This window comes from Balaenoptera musculus, chromosome 5 (genome assembly GCF_009873245.2).
Source record: "Balaenoptera musculus isolate JJ_BM4_2016_0621 chromosome 5, mBalMus1.pri.v3, whole genome shotgun sequence".
NCBI classification, from domain to species: domain Eukaryota; kingdom Metazoa; phylum Chordata; class Mammalia; order Artiodactyla; family Balaenopteridae; genus Balaenoptera; species Balaenoptera musculus.
In genome coordinates this window covers 84804501-84824272 of record NC_045789.1, presented here as the reverse complement: position 1 = coordinate 84824272, position 19772 = coordinate 84804501, and positions in this window count along the sequence as shown.

Below are 19772 nucleotides of genomic sequence, written 5' to 3'. Positions count from 1 at the left end.
CCATTACAATAATAATAAATTCAGGCAAGATTCATCAGTTAACACTAAAACTATTAAGTGAGAATTTGAAGAATAATATGATATTTACATAGTGTCAAAGTCTCTCCCTTCAGGGTGCTTACTAATTACAAAAAGTAAAACAATAAATGTACAGTGAAATCACTTGTCAGATACTACTTAAACTGATCACAGAAGCTAGTATTGCTTGGAAGAGGTGTATGGAACAGCACATTATTCCTGCTATGGATGATACACTGAAAAAATTAGCATAACTTTTATGGTATTATTGCTAAAATTGCATAATATGATTCTCTTCAGAAGCAAATATCGTACTTTTCCAATTGAAAGGCATTCTTCAAAATAAATGTCCTGCACTCTTCACAAATGTCAAGGTCACGAAAGACAGACTGTGGAAATATTCCAAATTAAATATAACTAAAGTAATGTGACAACTACATGCAAACCTGTAATTTGAATTGGATGTAAAACCAGAAACATTTTGTCTTCTGTAAAGAACAGACGTTATTGGGTCAATAAGAAAAATGTTAATAAGATCTATAGATTAGAAAATAGTACTAATTTTGATACTTCCTGATTTTGATCATTGGCTTGTGGTTACAGAAGAGGATTTCCCTTGTGTTTAAGGGACATATATTGAGGTACTTAGATGTAAAGTGGCATCATATATGTAACGTACTCTCAAATGATTCAAAGATAATAATATCTACAAGAAACAATAAAGCAAACATAAAACAATGCTAGCATATGGGGAATCTGTATAAAGGGTATACTGAGGATATACATTTTTTCTAAAAATCTGAAGTTATTTCAAAATAAAATGTTTAAAAGTAGAGGTCTCCTTTTAGTGGAACTAGATTTTCCATATCTATTTGAAAAATAGATTAAAATCTTATGATTTATATCTTCCTGGTGTGATTTTACTATTAGAGAGCTCATTTTTCAGACAATGTGGAGTGATTAACATTGAAACAATGGATTTATAGGGAATGAATAGAGTTGTTATTTTTATATTGAAACTTCATGACATCCATGATGGTTGAAAATAGTGACAACAACCGAACTGTGATTAACTTTTCTTGCAAAACTGAAAGCTATGCAAACCCCCACAATTAGAATTTAGGAGAGTCAGCTTGAAGTGTAATATTAAAATAGAGATATCAAAGATGTGATCTATTCTATGATTATTTCACCACTGGACATTTGCTCCTTCTCAGTTACAGGCATAGAGTGCAAAATTCAGAAAGACAACACAAACCAACACTCTAGACTTTGTTATAATCTCAGTGGGACAGGGAAAGCAAAATTGTATACATGGTCACCAAGGAAGATAAGACTTCAAAGCAAACATCTCAGATAAAAGTGAACTTCAGAAAAGCACACCTGATATGGTATTCTGTACCTAAATTCTGTTTGAATGAATTGATGTTTCCAATGTGCACATTTCCAGGGTAAGATGTTGTCAAGAAAAAAAAAGAAAAAGGAAAAGGAAAAGGAAAAGGAAAGAAAGAGAAAGAAGAAAGAAAAGAAAGAAAGAAAGAAAGAAGAAAGGAAGGAAGGAAGGAAGGAAGAAGGAGAGAAAGAAAGAAAGAAACTGCTGCTAAGGGGCTAAAAGCAATGACAACAATCATTATTTATAAAAGTTAAAAAAATTGAGAACACCTCAAATATTCATCAATAGCAGAAGGAATAAATAAAATAGTGTGTATGCATATAGCAGAATATTATACAGCAATGAAATAGAATAAACTACCTGAATTAATAGTGGTGAGTATCATAGAAGAATGAGTGACATAATGGGAAAATGTGGAATTGCCCTCTATAGAATGTTCATAAATAAACAAAATGAACCAATGGTGATAGAAATCAGAATAGTCTGCACCTTTGCAGTGTGTGTAATAAGTGGGATGGACCACAAGGGGGGGGCTTCCAGAGTGTTAGTATGTGTTAGTGCTAGTTTTACATATTAATCTGGATGTTTGTTCTATGGGCATGTTTGCATTGTAAAAATTAATTGAGCTGTTACTGTATAATAAGATTTTTCATTTTTATATGTTATTATTTTTCAAAGAAAATGTTAAAAACAAATGAAACAAACTACTCTTTCCTTTCAGAACACCAGGAAAAGCAAACTTTAATGTTAATTCAATTAATGAGGATTCTGATTAAAATATACTTGTTGTAATATTACCTATTAAGTAAATGATATTTGATTAGTAATAAAGATATAATATCCAAAAGTCGCCATTCCACTGACAGAGAATTAAAAAAAGACAAATGATTGATAAAGAGATTCCCGAGTCAATTTACTTAGATAGATCTGTCAAGTTATATTTTATTTTAAGTGGGAAGAAATGGGGTAAATAACAAAATCAAAATGTAGCCTGTGGATATAATATACTTCCACAGACCACATGTACTCAGCCTTAACTTGGATTTTGACATATCTACAAATGTTCAAACTTTCATTGAGCTTATATGAGCATTCAGTCTCCCCCTAACATTGTTTGGTGTAGTGGTGATTTCAAATATTGAACAATATCAGCTAGGTATCAACCAATCAGAATGGATGCCAACCATCCTCAGCTGATACAGCCCCACAGAAGCATCCTGGCTAAATATCAACCTGGCCAGATGTCCTGCTAGTATGTTTGCAAAAATAAATATTTGTCATGTAATCTGAATCTAAAGATCAATAATATTACTACAGAAACCTGAGGAATTATGAATTATTTGTGCAAAATAATCATTAATCCTTGCCTATATGTGTCATATTTGAGTAACATCCAAACATTATAATCTAAGCATATGTTATCTTGAATTAACATTGTCATAACAAATTACTAAATTAAGGCTTTCTATTTATATTTAATGTCAGATGAGTTTCCCTCTGTAGATTTTTATTTTAAATGTTTCTGTTTCCCAAAAACAGTTCCAATGTCCTTCAATAGAGTGTATTCAAGTGTTGAAAAATCACAGAAAAGTAATATTTCTTGGAGGATATAAACTGGGCCTGTCAGTTCAGATCATAATCTGTTCATCCAGGTAAATCAACTCACCTAATTATTGACTAATCATCACTTCAGCAATCCTTTTAGCAGTTTCTCAGGACAATTTTTGCTTCTCTCCCATCTGATTATCAGAAACCCCCCAAAGTTCCCTTTTATTTGTCATGTGAATTCAATCAATTGGACTTGAATGAAATAGCTGACTCAAGTACTTTTCTCTTCTGTCTTTGAGTAAACTCTGCCTTGTCTTGGTTAGTGTGGAGGTTGGCTCAAACACAGCACTCTTCGAAGAGGCATTCATTTTGAATTATATGCAGTACACATTCACTCTATTACCCCTTCTATTGCATCTGTCCTTCTACACTTGTTAGAGCCTAACTGCTCTCCACAAAATTTGAAATCCAGGTTGAGGATTTCTGTAGGAGTAAATCTTTTTAAAAATTATGTACAAGGCTTATAACAAAATAGTACTAAAATAAAGTTAGAGCTATAAATTCTCAAATTTTATAAAATAATAAAATTAAACTCAAGTTCCTAAAAGTGTGGTACAAATGTACAGTACATGATGACTTTAAAGCACTATAAAGTATAAAAGTAGCAATATGTATAATTCTACATTTTAGTGATTCTGACAACAATCTGATATGCTAGCTATTGTAAATATTCAGCCACTAACTGACAACAATCTGGTTTTCATCACTTTACAATTTTGAAGAACCTTGTGAAATTCTTACATTGCCTGAGTCTCACTAGAAAATCATTAGAAGGAAGTCTGAGCTGATTTACCTTTTTTTTCTTTTGATAAATTTCTATGAAGCAAGGATACACAATCAGAAGCATTTCCTAAACTACATACCAAAGTAGTGTTGATAGAACTATAGAGTTAATAAAAGATCCTGATATCAAAATATGTCCAACTAGTCATTCTTTCTTTTTTTACATGTATTTATTAGCAGCAACTAAGTTCAAAGAAGTAAGTGTGGTGTTAGGATATACCAGTTTGCAAAGAATGAACTCCTGATTTTAACTACTCTGCAAACTAATTGAAGATAAAAGTAGTCAATGTAAGATAAAATAAAGGTAACTAGGAAACAACTTCTTTTAAAAAATATTTTTGAGTCTTTGTTGACTACATATATTCTGCATTAATCAATTCATATAAATCAAATTTATTGAGAACTTATCAAGTACAATACACCAAATGAAGAAGTGAATACTTTTGACTTTAAGGAGATTATTGAAAAACCAAGGAAATATCTGGCCATTACCAAAGCTTTTGAAAACAACTTTAAAGCAATTTGCACTATATTGCTAAAAGTAATCATATAATGGCAAGACAGTATCTTATGAGGGTATATATTATTGTCTTATTTTACCAAAGTATAAATGTACGAAAGTGAGCTAAGAGGGTAGAATTTTTTTTGAAAGTTGTTAGATAGCTTGATAACTAGTCATTCATTCAAGCATTTAACTAGTATACTTATCACTTCCTATTAGCCTGGTATGGTGTTTGGTATGGCAGACTGACCAATCGAAGAGACAGCACAGCTTTTCCTTTCAAAAACTTGCATTATAAAGTGAAAGACAGGCATGAATTGGGTTGTACTGGGCAATAAGCCCAGGGATGGAGATTTCAGCTAATGTGGGATAACCTTTGTGGTGTGGTAAGGTCTATGTGTAAGGGGGTGCCAGGCTTCTCCCAAGAAGGTCCAGCTTGCTTTCCTTTATTGTTTTTCTTTTTTTTTTTTTTCTTTTTTTTCACTATTCTCTACTATGTGGGATGTTCAGATGCACTCATATCTGGGAGAGTCCCCTCCACCACTATCTGTCATCATCACCTCTCTTTTCTACTCTGAAAGCCTAAGATGACTCTGTTTAAAGAAATGTGACAAATGCTCATTCTCTATCTCAGGTTGGGTAGTTATGGATTAACATTAATTATTGAAGAGTAATGAGATCTAAGATTCATATGTTTATTTAATGTAAAGAATAGAAAATTAGAAATTTTACTTGGCTTTGTTTCTAGACCTTAAGATTCCTTTAGACCATGAGAAAAATTTGCTTAGTGCTTAAGCCTAGATCAAAATGTATTACGTTAAGATTTGGAGCTGACTTTCACCCATTGTAGTATGACTTACATTTGTTTAGTCTCTGACTACAGTATGACTGCTGTAACTAATTTAACTAACATTTTATGCTAGTGCTAATTAACCTAATAAGTTTACAAATTCAAGGTATATTACAACGTTCTATATTCTCTTTGCCTAATGACAAAACAAAAGTGTAAATGGGATAAATAGACAGTTAGATGATGGATAGATAGATATCATAATTAAATCATAAGTATATTGTTCATAAGACTTAAGGCATTTTCAGAAAGATCAAGTAAGAGAAAAAAACTTACTTTTTGCTTCAATTCCTGACTTTTGAAAGTAAAACTTCTTTTTTAATGCCAGAACTGTGATTAGAAAATGACAGCAGTGTAGATAAAGTAAGAAAATTAAGTCTCTGAGGAACAGAACGGCAAAGATCTTTGGCAATTAGAACCAAAGCCTTTCCTAGTGGCCAGTTCAAATCCAGCTGATTTTAGCAGAGGCCAAAAGTGCTTGATCTGATGGATGTTCAATATAATTCATGAAGCAAAGACAAAGGAGTAGCTCTCCCTTGGGTGATCAGCAATAACATTTTCAAATCTACAATAGAAATTGGCAAACTCATTACCCATCTTGAAAAAAGTTGGCAAATATTAAAATAGAAAATGAGAGTGACCCATTGGATATAGCACAAAAGGAGATTCTTAGGAAAGTATTAGCTATTCTGTTCTCTTTTTTTTCCTCCAAGCTAAATTTGGCCTACTAATTAAGAAACTAAACTATATTTTGAGGACCATAAGATAACAAAGAAACTACAATCTACCTCATCTCTCCAAGTAAAAGGCCTCTATTAATTAAAATGCTTTATTCCCAACTTACTGTAAAAAATATCATTAATATTATTTCAGTCAAGATGGTGTTGAATTTCATGTTTTAAAGCCTTTCCTTGGTTCTGAACACATAGCAATGATAGATAAAATAAAACAATGAGATATTACAATAAAAAAATATTGAAAAGTCATAGCTTTAAGAACAAAAGAAGAAGAAGGAAAAACAAAAAGCAAAAACACAAAGTGGTGAGCCTGGGTGAAAATACATATCCTATTGACACAGAATTAGCCAAGAAAATTTGGCTCATTTGGATTTTGGCTCATATCATTAATGAGATTAAAGGTGTTCCATTTTTTTACTTATTAGTGTTTTGATTTGGTATCCTCCTGCTTTTATATGGAGGTTAACAAAAAAGCTACTACAGAATATTGGTGTGGCATCTTATATGAAAGGAAGCAGAGAACACAGCTGTATATCAGGGGCAAGATTTGAACCAAGATTTGGTTACTATATCTCTGATTACCCTAATAAAATTGTTTGACATTCTGAGATGCCATTGTCTGACCTAATACTAGATAGGGCCCCTAAGGTGACAGGAAAAAAAGAAAAAGTCAGAAAATCTAAGATCCCAGAAATAATGAGAGAGAGAGAGAGAGAAATTCCAAACTCAGTGAAGAAAATTGGTCCTAAGATGGGTATCCAATAAATTCAAAACCTAGGAATTGAATTTACTGTTCTCAAAATTAAAATAATTTAAAAAATCTAGAGAGTTAAGTATAAATGTGATAAGATATAGTAGAAAGTCAAATAATGTAATATATCCATAAAATAAAATGTCAAAAACAGAATGAAATAAATAAAAGATATTTAAGTAGGAGGATCATTAACCCAAACTCTGAATTAAAAAGATATAGATGGAGGTGACCTTCAAGATGGCAGAGGAGTAAGACGTGGAGATCACCTTCTTCCCCACAAATACATCAAAAATACATCTACATGTGGAACAACTCCTATGGAACACCTACTGAATGCTGGCAGAAGACCTCAGACTTCCCAAAGGGCAAGAAAATCCCCACGTACCTGGGTAGGGCAAAAGAAAAAAGAAACAACAGAGACAAAAGAATAGGGACAGGACCTGCACCAATGGGAGGGAGCTGTGAAAGAGGAAAAGTTTCCATGCACTAGGAAACACCTTCACTGGCAGAGACGGGGGGAGGGTGGGGGGGAATGTATGGAGCCATGGAGGAGAGCACAGCAACAGGGGTTCAGAGAGCAAAGCAGAGAGATTCCCACATAGAGGATCAGTGCCCATCAGCACTCACCAGCCTGAGAGGCTTGTCTGCTCACCCACAGGGGTGGGTCGGGGCTGGGAGCTGAGGCTCGGGCTTCGGAGGTCAGATCCCAGGGAGAGGACTGGGGTTGGCTCCATGAACACAGCCTGAAGGGGGCTAGTGCACCACAGCTAACCAGGAGGGAGTCCAGGAAAAAGTCTGGACCTGCCTAAGAGGCAAGAGACCATTGTTTCTGGGTGCGTGAAGAGAGGGGATTCCTTCCCTATCTGCCCACAGAAGGCAGAGCACCGCCTAAACAAGCTCCAGACACAGGCGCAAGCTGCAGCTATCATCTCGGACAACAGAGAAGACATGAACCGTTAATGCTGCTGCTGCAGCAACCAAGAATCCTGTGTGCAAGCACAGGTCACTACCCACACCTCACCTTGGGAGCCTGTGCAGCCTGCCACTGCCAGGGTCCCATGATCTGAGGACAACTTCCCCAGGAGAACACACAGTGCACCTCAGGCTGTTGCAAAGTCACACTGGGCTCTGCTGCCGCAGGCTCACACCGCATTCCAATTATAAAAACCGTACCCCTCTCTTTGCCCCTGCATGAGTGAGCCAGAGCCCCCTAATCAGCCACTGCTTTAACCACGTCCTGTCTGAGTGGGAACAGAAGCCTGAGGGCAACCTACATGCAGAGGTGGCCAAAACCAAAGCTGAAGCACAGGAGCTGTGTGAGCAAAGAAGAGAAAAGAAAATTTCTCCATGCAGCCTCTAGAGCAGGAGATTAAATCCCTACAATTAACTTGAGGAACACTGCATCGGTGGAATACCTGAATAGACAATGAATCAACCCAAAATTGAAGTGGTGGATTTTGGGAGCAACTGTAGACATGGGGTTTGCTGTCTGCAACTGACTTGTTTCTGATTTTTATGTTTATCTTAGTACAATTTTTAGCGCTTGTTATCACTGGTGGTGCTTGTTATCCTTGGTGGATTTGTTTATTGGTTTGGTCGCCCTCTTTGTTTTTTTATTATTACATTTTATTTTAATAACTTTTAAAATTTTTTTCTTTTAATTCTTTTATTTTATTTATTTAATTTTTTTTTCTTTCCTTTTTTCTCCCTTTTCTTCTGAGCCATGTGGCTGACAGGGTCTTGGTGCTCTGGCCTGGGGTCAAGCCTGAGCCTCTGAGGTGGGAAAGCCAAGTTCAGGACATTGGACCACCAGAGACCTCCCAGCCCCACGTAATATCAATCGGTGAGAGCTCTCCCAGAGATCTCCATCTCAGTGCTAAGACTCAGCTCCACCCAACTGCCAGCAAGCTCCAGTGCTGGACACCCCATGCCAAACAACTAGCAAGACAGGAAAACAACCCCACCCATTAGCAGAGAGGCTTCTTAATTCATACTAAGTTCACAAACACCACAAAACACACCACCAGACGCAGCCTTGCCCACCAGAAAGACAAGATCCAGCCCAACCCAACAGAACATAGTTACCAGTCCCCTCCACCAGAAAGCCTACACAACCCACTGAAACAACCTTACCCACTGGGGGGGGGCACCAAAAACCATGGGAACTATGAACCTGCAGCCTGCAAAAAGGAGACCCCAAACACAGTTAGTTAAGCAAAATGAGAAGACAGAGAAGTATGCAGCAGATGAAAGAGCAAGGTAAAAACCCACCAGACCAAACAAACGAAGAGGAAATAGGCAGTCTACCTGAAAAAGAATTCAGAGTAATGACAGTAAAGCTGATCCAAAATATTGGAAATAGAATGGAAAAAATACAAAAAACGTTTAACAAAGACCTAGAAGAACTAAAGAGCTAACAAACAATGATGAACAACACAATAAATGAAATTAAAAATACTCTAGAAGACATCAATAGCAGAATAACTCAGGCAGAAGAATGGATAAATGACCTGAAAGATTAAATAGTGGAAATAACTACTGCAGAGCAGAATAAAGAAAAAAAGAATGAAAAGAATTGAAGGCAGTCTCAGAGACTTCTGGGACAACATTAAAAATACCAACATTTGAATTGTAGGTGTCCCAGAAGCAGAAGAGAAAAATAAATGGTCTGAGAAGCTATTTGAAGAGATTATAGTCGAAAACTTCCCTAACATGGGAAAGGAAATAGTCAATCAAGTCCAGGAAATGCAGAAAGCCCCATACAGGATAAATCCAAGGAGAAACACATCAAGTCACATATTAATCAAACTATCAAAAATTAAATACAAAGAAAAAATATTAAAAGCAGGAAGGGAAAAGCAACAAATAACATACAAAGGAACCCCCATAAGGTTAACAGCTGATTTTTCAGCAGAAACTCTTCAAGCCAGAAGGGAGTGACAGGACATATTTAAAATGATGAATGGGAAAAACCTACAATCAAGATTACTCTACCCAGCAAGGATCTCATTCAGATTCAACAGAGAAATTAAAACATTTACAGACAAGCAAAAGCTAAGAGAATTCAGCACCACCAAACCAGATCTACAACAAATGCTAAAGGAACTTCTCTAGGCAGGAAACACAGAGAAGGAAAAGACCTACAAAAACAAACCCAAAACAATTAAGAAAATGGTAATAGGAACATACATATTGATAACTACCTTAAATGTAAATGGATTAAATGCTCCAACCAAAACACACAGACTGGCTGAATGTATACAAAAACAAGACCTGTATACATGCTGTCTACAAGAGATCCACTTCAGACCTAGAGCCACATACACACTGGAAGTGAGGGGATGGAAAAAGATATTCCATGCAAATGGAAATTAAAAGAAAGCTGGGCAGGCAATTCTCATATCAGACAAAATAGACTTTAAAATAAAGACTATTACAAGAGACAAAGAAGGACACCACATAATGATCAAGGGAGCAATCCAAGAAGAAGATATCACAATTGTAAATATCTATGTACCCAACATAGGAGCACCTCAATACATAAGGCAAATGCTAACAGCCATAAAAGGGGAAATCGACAGTAACACAATAATAGAAGGGGATTTTAGCACCCCACTTTCACCAATGGACAGATCATCCAAAATGAAAATAAATAAGGAAATGCAAGCTTTAAATGACACATTAAACAGGATGGACTTAATAGATATTTATAGGACATTCCACTGAAAAACAACAGAATACCCTTTCTTCTCAAGTGTTCATGGAACATTCTCCAGGATAGACCATATCTTGGCTCACAAATCAAGCCTTGGTAAATTTAAGAAAATTGAAATCGTATCAAGTATCTTTTCCAACCACAACGCTATGAGACTAGGTATCAATTACAGGAAAAAACTGTAAAAAATACAAACACATGGAGGCTAAACAATACACTACTAAATAACCAAGGGATCACTGAAGAAACCAAAGAGGAAATCAAAACACATCTAGAAACAAATGACGATGAAAACACAATGACCCGAAACCTATGGGATGCAGCAAAAGTTGTTGGAATGGAATATTATTCAGCCTTGAAAAGAAACAAAATTGATTTTTTTGTAGTGAGGTGAACGGACATAGAGACTGTCATACAGAGTGAAGTAAGTCAGAAATAGAAATACAAATACTGTATGCTAACACATATATATGGAATCTAAAAAAAAAAAAATAATAATAAGGTTCTGATGAACCTAGGGGCAGGACAGGAATAAAGACGCAGATGTAGAGAATGGACTTGAGGACACAGGGAGGGGGAAGGGTAAGTTGGGATGAAGTGAGAGAGTAGCACTGACATATATACACTAGCAAATGTAAAATAGATAGCTAGTGGGAAGCAGCTGCATAGAACAGGGAGATCAGCTTGGTGCTTTGTGACCACCTAGAGGTGTGGGATAGGGAGGGTGTTAGGGAGACGCAAGAAGTGGGGGGGGGGGGGTAAGAGGATATATGTATACATATAGCTGATTCACTTTGTTATACAACAGAAAGTAACACACCATTGTAAAGCAATTATACTCCAATAAAGATGTTAAATATATATATATATATATATATATATATATATATATACCAAAAAAATAACTAATTAAAAATATACACACACACACACACACACATACACCTATATGACTGGCTAGGAGCCAGCACTACCACAAAATGTATTGAATAGTTAGCTTGGCAGTAGTTGAGGAGGAAGTCTTTGGGGTTATAGTGGAGGCAGTGGCATTCCAATAAGAAATTAAAATAAGAAGTTAGTAAATAATTTACCATTAATTGTTCTTTATTTCCTCTAATATTTAATAAATCTGTTAACACAATATTCATTCACTATTGAAAAGGTTTTAAGAAAGTGAAGTCAGAAGAAGAACAATCCAACAGAGTAATTTTAGATATAAAAAATATAAATGTTTGGCATAATAGTAAAATCAGTGCATCCCCAAATTACTATGACAAATACCATTTAAAAGAAACACACTGTTGGGCTCTTTGGTCTCTTTGATAAGATGAAGATTTAATAAAGATTTCAAAACACCAGAAGTGTTTGTCTTATATGAAAGATGTGTTTCCATTATACATTCCAATTGAAAAACAAATGGAGAAAAGAAAGGCATTTTGAAACCAATGAGGTGTTTATATTTATAAATGATACACAGTGAAGATCCCAAATGAGCAAAAGATAAAATATGAAAAGAGAAAGATAGAAAGGGAAATGGGAATTGCAGGGAATAATGAAAACATTCTGTCTCCAAACATTGTTTAGTGTAGTAACAATTAGTTTAGCAATAAAATATTTTGTAAATGTGCTAGTTTGCACTTAGGAATAGGGAAACATATCATTTCAGATTAATTCTTTTCTTGTCATTTAACAGAAAGAAAATAGTGCCCCTTTTAACTAGGAGCTCATTCATTTCAGTGATGGCTATAATGACACTTAATCTTGGCAATGGCAGTGGCTGATTTAACCACTCATGATTAGTTCAGGCTTGTTTTTGTGTATATTTAAAGCAAAAGACAGCTTTTTCCAGAGACTTCAATTCTTTCTGCTCTATTTCCTCTCCTAACTTAAAACTTAACATTTAACTCACACACATATTCCTCTTACATATCTACATATCAAAGGATGTAGCTATGTAAGGTATTAAGTACATATTTCTGAATCAAAAAGACATGGTTATTAGTGAATTCTAATATTTTACAAAATAATCTACTTCTACCAACTTATTCCCAGATGCTTCTAACCTCCAACCATATACAGACAGAGAAGAGAGAGTGAGAGGGAGGGAGACAGAGAGAAAAAGAGAGTGATATGAAAAATATTGTCTCTAATTAGATATATGATATATGGTGATTGCCTTTCTTAACATGTTTTTTAACATTAAAAAAATAACAGTGTATCATTAATTAGTCACTTTAAATAGAAAGCTATAAAACTCTAGAATGATCACGATATTATAAAGGCAAACAAACAAACCAATAGCCAGTGGTAGGAACTTAATGATCCATTAAAGCAATTTCCATGTGTACTAAAGGAGGAAATATGACTCTTTTTAAAATTTGACTTTATTTATGATTTCTGTAGAAGGATTTTTGAACTGCAAATTATTTGCATAGTTATTTTCCCAAATTTCATCCTCATGAAAGTCATCAGAAACCTGATATACCCTATAATTAATAAAATTAACCTTAAATGTTTCAGTTATTATTACTTGAAATATGAAGGAAGAACCTAAGATCATTCCTCTATTCAGGGACACCTATTCTGGAAATATTTTATTTCTGTGGACTTAATTCTTGCTAAGGGAAAAAATAAGCTTCTGTACTTAATTTTTATTCTACAAGTTCCTTTCTCTCCCCACCTCCACTCCCAGTGAGAAACTTATATGAACAAGGTTTGGCTTAAGGAAGTCATCTTCTAACTAAAGTGAGAATGACTGGATGTAGAGAAACGAAAAGTTTCATTTTACCTCTATAATAAGTATTAGAAATGTACCACATGAAGATGTAATGTTTGGTAAGTGAAAATATAAATATGCAAGTTATGTGTACCCAGACATGAATGGCTAATTGATAAAGGCATTTCTTGATATTTGTCATATTTTCTGAGATCATTCTTTTCAAAATGACTTCTCTGTTTTCATACTCATTCTATCTTTAAAACCTCTGGGAGTGCTAGAAGTATAGAATAACTAGAGTGGTCTTCTCATATATTTTACGTGTTGAAAGAATTTTAAGATCTTTGAGAGAAAAACGTGGTTGAATGCTAGGATGTCACTTTTAGTTCTTATATACATGTGTAAACAGATCCCTAGAAACTTTCTCTTTATTTTCATTCTCTTCCCTGCCAGTTATTCAGCAAATCTTTTACTTTGGTTTTCAACCATGCAATTAGCTATCTAAGTAACACACACCTGGAAAACAAAGTACTCTCCTTATTAAATAAAATGTTAGACAAAGTGTTTCTGCATTGTGAGCTCCAAAGGATAAAATGTAATATATTGTCATTACATAAATTTCCTCATGATTTTGACAGTAATAACAATACTCAACATATTAACTGGAGACAATCAAAAGATAATTTCTAGATACACTAAAAACACAAATGTTTCTCTTATTTCATAATTCCCAATGCATTTAAAATTTTGTATCAACTCACAACAACTATAAATTTAAAACTATTATATCTATATTCTGTATTTCTTATTTGTTATAATACTATGTTTTTGATGTCTGTGACATTGTGCTCTGATGGCAAATATTCTTTAATATCTGCTATATATATATAAAAGACAGATATTACATCTATAGTTAGGAAGCTTAAAACAGGGGTAGCAAAAAAGCATGAAAATATGTAATAAGCATTCACATATACAATCAGTTCAAGAGTGAATAAAAATGTAGAAAAAGAATGGGTATTGGATTGACCATATCTAGCAATAATGTGGATAATCATTGAAATATGCTTGAAACAACTGCTATTCACCAGGTAACAGAACAAAAAGAAGTTGTCTAATTTGACACTGAGTATCAAAGCTGTTTCATAAACATGAAGAGTTAAGATACAACTCAGACATGAAGAGGAAAGAGTTAGAACAAGCAACGAGATTTAGAACACAAAACGGTAAGCTTGAAGATATAGGTCGTGTTTGAGTGGGGCTGAGAGGCTGCACATAACTTTGTGCACCATAGTTAGATGCTGGTTTTTGATCCAGAGGGCATTGGGAGAGCACTGAAAAGCCTGAGTAAAGGAACACGTGGTTAGACCTGCCAGAATTGAAAGGGGTTTAGATATAGAAGAGAGAACACTGTGGGTTGGTCCTGCTTGAATTGATCAGGAGCAGGAGTCAGGATTTAGCACCAGAAATAAAATGGGTAAATTAGAGTAAAAATGAGAATACAAAGAAAAAATAAGGTTAAGAGAAATTCTGAATAACATATCCTAGGAGGTAGAAAAAATGAAGGGATACCAGAATTTAAGACACATTCCTTTCAATACATGCATTTGTGTTACCACCTGTATGAGCTGTCCAAGGCAGAATGCTATAGGGCAGAAACACATGAGATTTTCCATGGCATGCCTCATTTTGATCCCAATTTTTTTTCTGTTAATTTCTTTCTTCATCCAACAAATTAATTTCTTTCAATCAGAGTTTCCTTGTCTGTTAAATGTGAGTGGTTATAATAGTTGACACTACGTATCTCAGTATGTTTTGTAAGATACAACTGAGTTCAATTTAATATATTTTTGCCAATTTAAAAATGATACTACAAATATTAGCAATTATTACAAAAGACTTTAAATTCTTCTAGATTAGACAAAGTCAGGAGTTTGCTTGTACACATATGTATTTGAGTTTTGATTAATTTACACACATTGTATAGTTTTATATAGTTAATAAAATTGCCACTACTCCATTGAGGCATGGCCATGGAGATTGCTATAAGGAACAAAAATCACAAATCCAAATTCAACCCATAAGAGGTATCATGATTAAAAACTATAGGACCACATTTAGAGTGGTTTATGAGCTTATTATTATTAATTTGTGTTTATTTTCTTTTAAAAATTCCTTAAAGAAAACCTCAGCACACGGAGGAGGTCTCTGGTTAAAGAGAAAGTGAGAGTTTAGAGCCCTTTGCATTTCTGGGTCTGGGGCCCCACATCACTGGGGACAGCATCCTTAGAACGCTCTTTCAATACCATGGAGAGAAAGTGCTTCATGGCATTAGAAGAACATCTCAGCAATATTTAGAATTATATTAATCTGAAGGCTATATCTTCTTTTCCATTTATCCCCTCTTTGTCACATAGATACATTCTATCTCTATGGACGCCATTCATCCATTCATGAATATTTATTGAACCTTATAAATGTTCCCAGTGCAGTATAAATGATCTCCTGCAGATTTATTTCCCACTGTCTTGTCTTATCAGACATCTGAGTCTTCTCTGAGGAAAAAACTTGTCCTGAAATCTTTATGATCAGAGCTTATGACCTCCTCTGGCTCATGTTCCAATGACATACTTCTGGACTCCACAACTGTTGATATCTTAATATTTTCCTGAAAAATAAATTAATAAAGCCTGTGTGATCTGCACCTACTAGGGCATGTGCTTTTCTTTTTTTTTTTTTTTTTTAATTTATTTATTTATTTATGGCTGTGTTTGGGTCTTCGTTTCTGTGCGAGGGCTTTCTCCAGTTGTGGCAAGTGGGGGCCACTCTTCATCGCAGTGCGCGGGCCTCTCAGTATCGCGGCCTCTCTTGTTTCGGAGCACAGGCTCCAGACGCGCAGGCTCAGTAATTGTGGCTCACGGACCCAGCTGTTCCGCGGCATGTGGGATCTTCCCAGACCGGGGCTCGAACCCGTGTCCCCTGCATTGGCAGGCGGATTCTTAACCACTGCGCCACCAGGGAAGCCCGGCATGTGCTTTTTGTACCTCTTTTTACTTCCACTCAGAGCCAGACTTCTCAAATGGGTCCTTTCCTACCCAACCTATTATTGTGAATGTCCTTCTGAAGGTCATTAATAATTACGAGTTCCCTATTCAGTTCTAATCACAGCTGAAGTTTTTGATGTATTTGTCATTTTCATCCATTCTTTCTCCTTGAAACTTGCCTCCATTAGCTTCCATGCCCCTATATTCTCCTACATTTTTATCTACCTTTTTATCAAAAATATTCTAAGTGCCCATTTCAAATTTTCTCTGTACTCCCATAGGAAATTGTTGGTGTTACTCAATTGCCCTTAGTCATATCTGCTCAACTGCACTTTCCCCTGTAGCCATAATATTTTACTTTTTATGCCAATATTGAATTTTAAATTAATTTTTGGTAAATTTGTATGTCCATATAAAAATTATCTTCTGATATTTAGGCTCTTCTAATTTTTTATTTGAAATCCGGTTTGTATTTTCTGTGAGTATTTCAAATTCAATATACATAAAACTAACCCTTTTCCCAAAACCTTTGTTATTTTTTAGTTAATACATTCACTTGATGATCTAATTTAAATACCTAGGAAAAAAGTTTTATTCTTCACTCTCACCAACCCTTCTAATTGACACTCAAACTTTCATAATGTTTTGATGTTTCTTTTTCTTAAACACATATGAACTATCACCCTTCCATCCTTAACCTCTCTGTGTCCACGGAAAACTGTCATAGTTTAGGTTCTCATGATCCATCACCAAGAATATTGCACCAATCTTAATACATATTTGTTTTATTGAATTGATTCATCTCCTAATTTAGCTTCCTTTTTCTGGTTGTAAATCCTTCTATTTAAACTGTACTGTTACTATATGATCAAGTTATCCCTCTAAATTTAAACTGTCAGTTGACAGATGTCAATATTCCTGAACAAAATAGCTTTACTATGTCATTCCAAACACTTGGATATTTCTGTCAAGAATTTACAATTTTTTTTCACATATGCAGTATTTATTCAGATGAAGGTATTTTATATTAGTTAATTTTCAAGATTTCTGTTGGAAACAATTTACCAGATTTCAGAACTTTTTCTTATTATTTCACAGTTAAGGGGACAAAAACACTCTCTTTTGGTTGAATTCAATAAAGACTTTTAATATCTATGCCATCGAATCTTTCCCACCCCATAATGTGTTAACACACATTCTACCTTCTGTGCCTCAGGCACAAGACATGCATTTATTTATTGAATCTACATTTAAGTCATGGGTGAGTCAACAAATGAGGTAATGTGGGAAACTGGCAAATTAAAAAAAATAAAAATAAAAAAATAAGGAAGAATGCCCATAGCCTTGTACCATAAATAAGTGTCTTCTGATTATGTCCATTTTAATAATTTGGTTTTTGTATCTGTTTTTGAAGAGCCAGAAAATAGTCATCTGTTCTAACATATTGAGGTATCTATCTTAGAAGGTTCTGACTTTTTGTACAAATTCTTAGTTTCGTATGACATGAAGCTATACCATACTTGATGTACTTGTGGGTTATTACCTTAATGGGCCTATTTCCATTCCATTATAATCATCAATTTAGTCTATAATGAACCAGAATGAGAGAGCAAACAGAGTTTGCATGGGTGCATTTATCTTAATCATGAAATTGTTATAACTAAATCATTTAACATGGCTGCATTCTTTGCCTCAATGATAACTAAGAAAAGATGTTTCTGGAGGATTGGATTGTGTAGTAGGTGTGTGTGTAATGGAAGGACTTGACTGGGAAATCTTTTCGAGTTCACAAGTTCTACCCAAAGCTTACAACACTGAGAGTCTGTTAAGGGCCCCACCATTCCCATTATCCTTCTTCCACTCTCAATCTTGAACTATCAGAACTCAATCTCAGGGTGGAAAAGTAAGTGTTTTATATAAAAATGATTGGACGGTGATGCTAAAACCATATAACCAACTGAAAAGATCTTTATGCATATATCTGCAATATAAAGAAATAGACACTATAAAGAGGAAGAGATCAGTAAGACAACTGAATAGAGATTATGGGGGTAAAGATGTATAAGACATGTTGCTGGGGTTAAATCTGAAAAGAACATGGTTAGCCACAGATACTAGACATTTTTTTTTAAATGTCTAATTAGATACTTAACTTTCAGCTGGTTACAAAATGCTATTTTTTTTGTCAGTAGACAAAGTAAGAATTTTAAGCAAGCTATTCTTCTTAAGATAGTGACATTATTTATATTGCTAATTTCCAAAACAGAGTTCAGAACCTGACATAAAGTAAGGGCTTTTAAAATGTGAAATGAATTGAAGTTAAATTGACTTTGCATGTTATCAAAATTTCTCAAAGGCATTGGAACCCATTGTAGGAAAAAACAGGGCACACACAGGTACTTATAATATTTGAAATAACTAAAATTTCCTAGTCAGGGTTCAAAATGATTAATCAACAATATTAATGAGTTAACTTTTAATACATGTTGCTAACGAAACAAGGAATTATCATAGGTAGTTTTAAGAATATATGTCCATAATATGATAAATTATTTGAGACCTTCTCTGTAAATTATTTTCTCTCTTTTTAAAATAAATATAAGCATCTTTAATTAATTACTTTCTTTGAGGAGCAGTGATTGGGATGGAGTACAAGGGACGCTCCTATGAGGCATCTCAAGTTCTATTTATTAATATGGATGGAGATTACACTAGTGTTTTCATGTTGCAAAAAATTATTGAGGGGGAGTCTTTCAAGATGGCAGAGGAGTAAGACGTGGAGATCACCTTCCTCACCACAAATACATCAAAAATACATCTACATATGGAACAACTCCTACAGGACACCTACAGAATGCTGGCAGAAGACCTCAGACTTCCCAAAAGGCAAGAAAATCCCCATGTACGTGGGTAGAGCAAAAGAAAAAAAGAAAAAACAGAGACAAAAGAATAGGGACAGGACCCACACCTCTGGGAGGGAGCTGTGAAGGAGGAAAAGTCTCCACACACTAGGAAGCCCCTTCACTGGTGTGGACAGGGGATGGGTGTGGGGAAGCTTTGGAGCTACAGAGGAGAGCGCAGCAACAGGGATGCAGAGGGCAAAGCGGAGAGATTCCTACACAGAGGGTCGGTACCGACCAGCACTTACCAACCTGAGACACTTGTCTGCTCACCCACTGGGGCGGGTGGGGGCTGGGAGCCGAGGCTCAGGCATTGGAAGTCAGACCCCAGGGAGAGGACTGGGGTTGGCTGCATGAAGACAGACTGAAGGGGGCTAGTGCGCCACAGCTAGCCTGGAGGGAGTCCGGGAAAAAGTCTGGACCTGCCAAAGAGGAAAGAGACCATTGTTTCGGGGCACGCGAGGAGAGGGGATTCCTTCCCCATGTGACCACAGAAAGCAGAGCACCACCTAAGTGAGCTCCAAAGATGGGCACAAACCACAGCTATCAGCTTGGACCCCAGAGACAGGCATGAACTGCCAACGCTGCTGCTGCTGCCACCAAGAATCCTGTGTGCAAGCGCGGGTCACTACCCACACGCCCCTGGGAGCTTGTGCAGCATGCCACTGCCAGGGTCCTGAGATCGAGGGACAACTTCCTTGGGAGAACGCACAGCAAGCCTCAGGCTGTGGGAGGACACACAGCACGCCTCA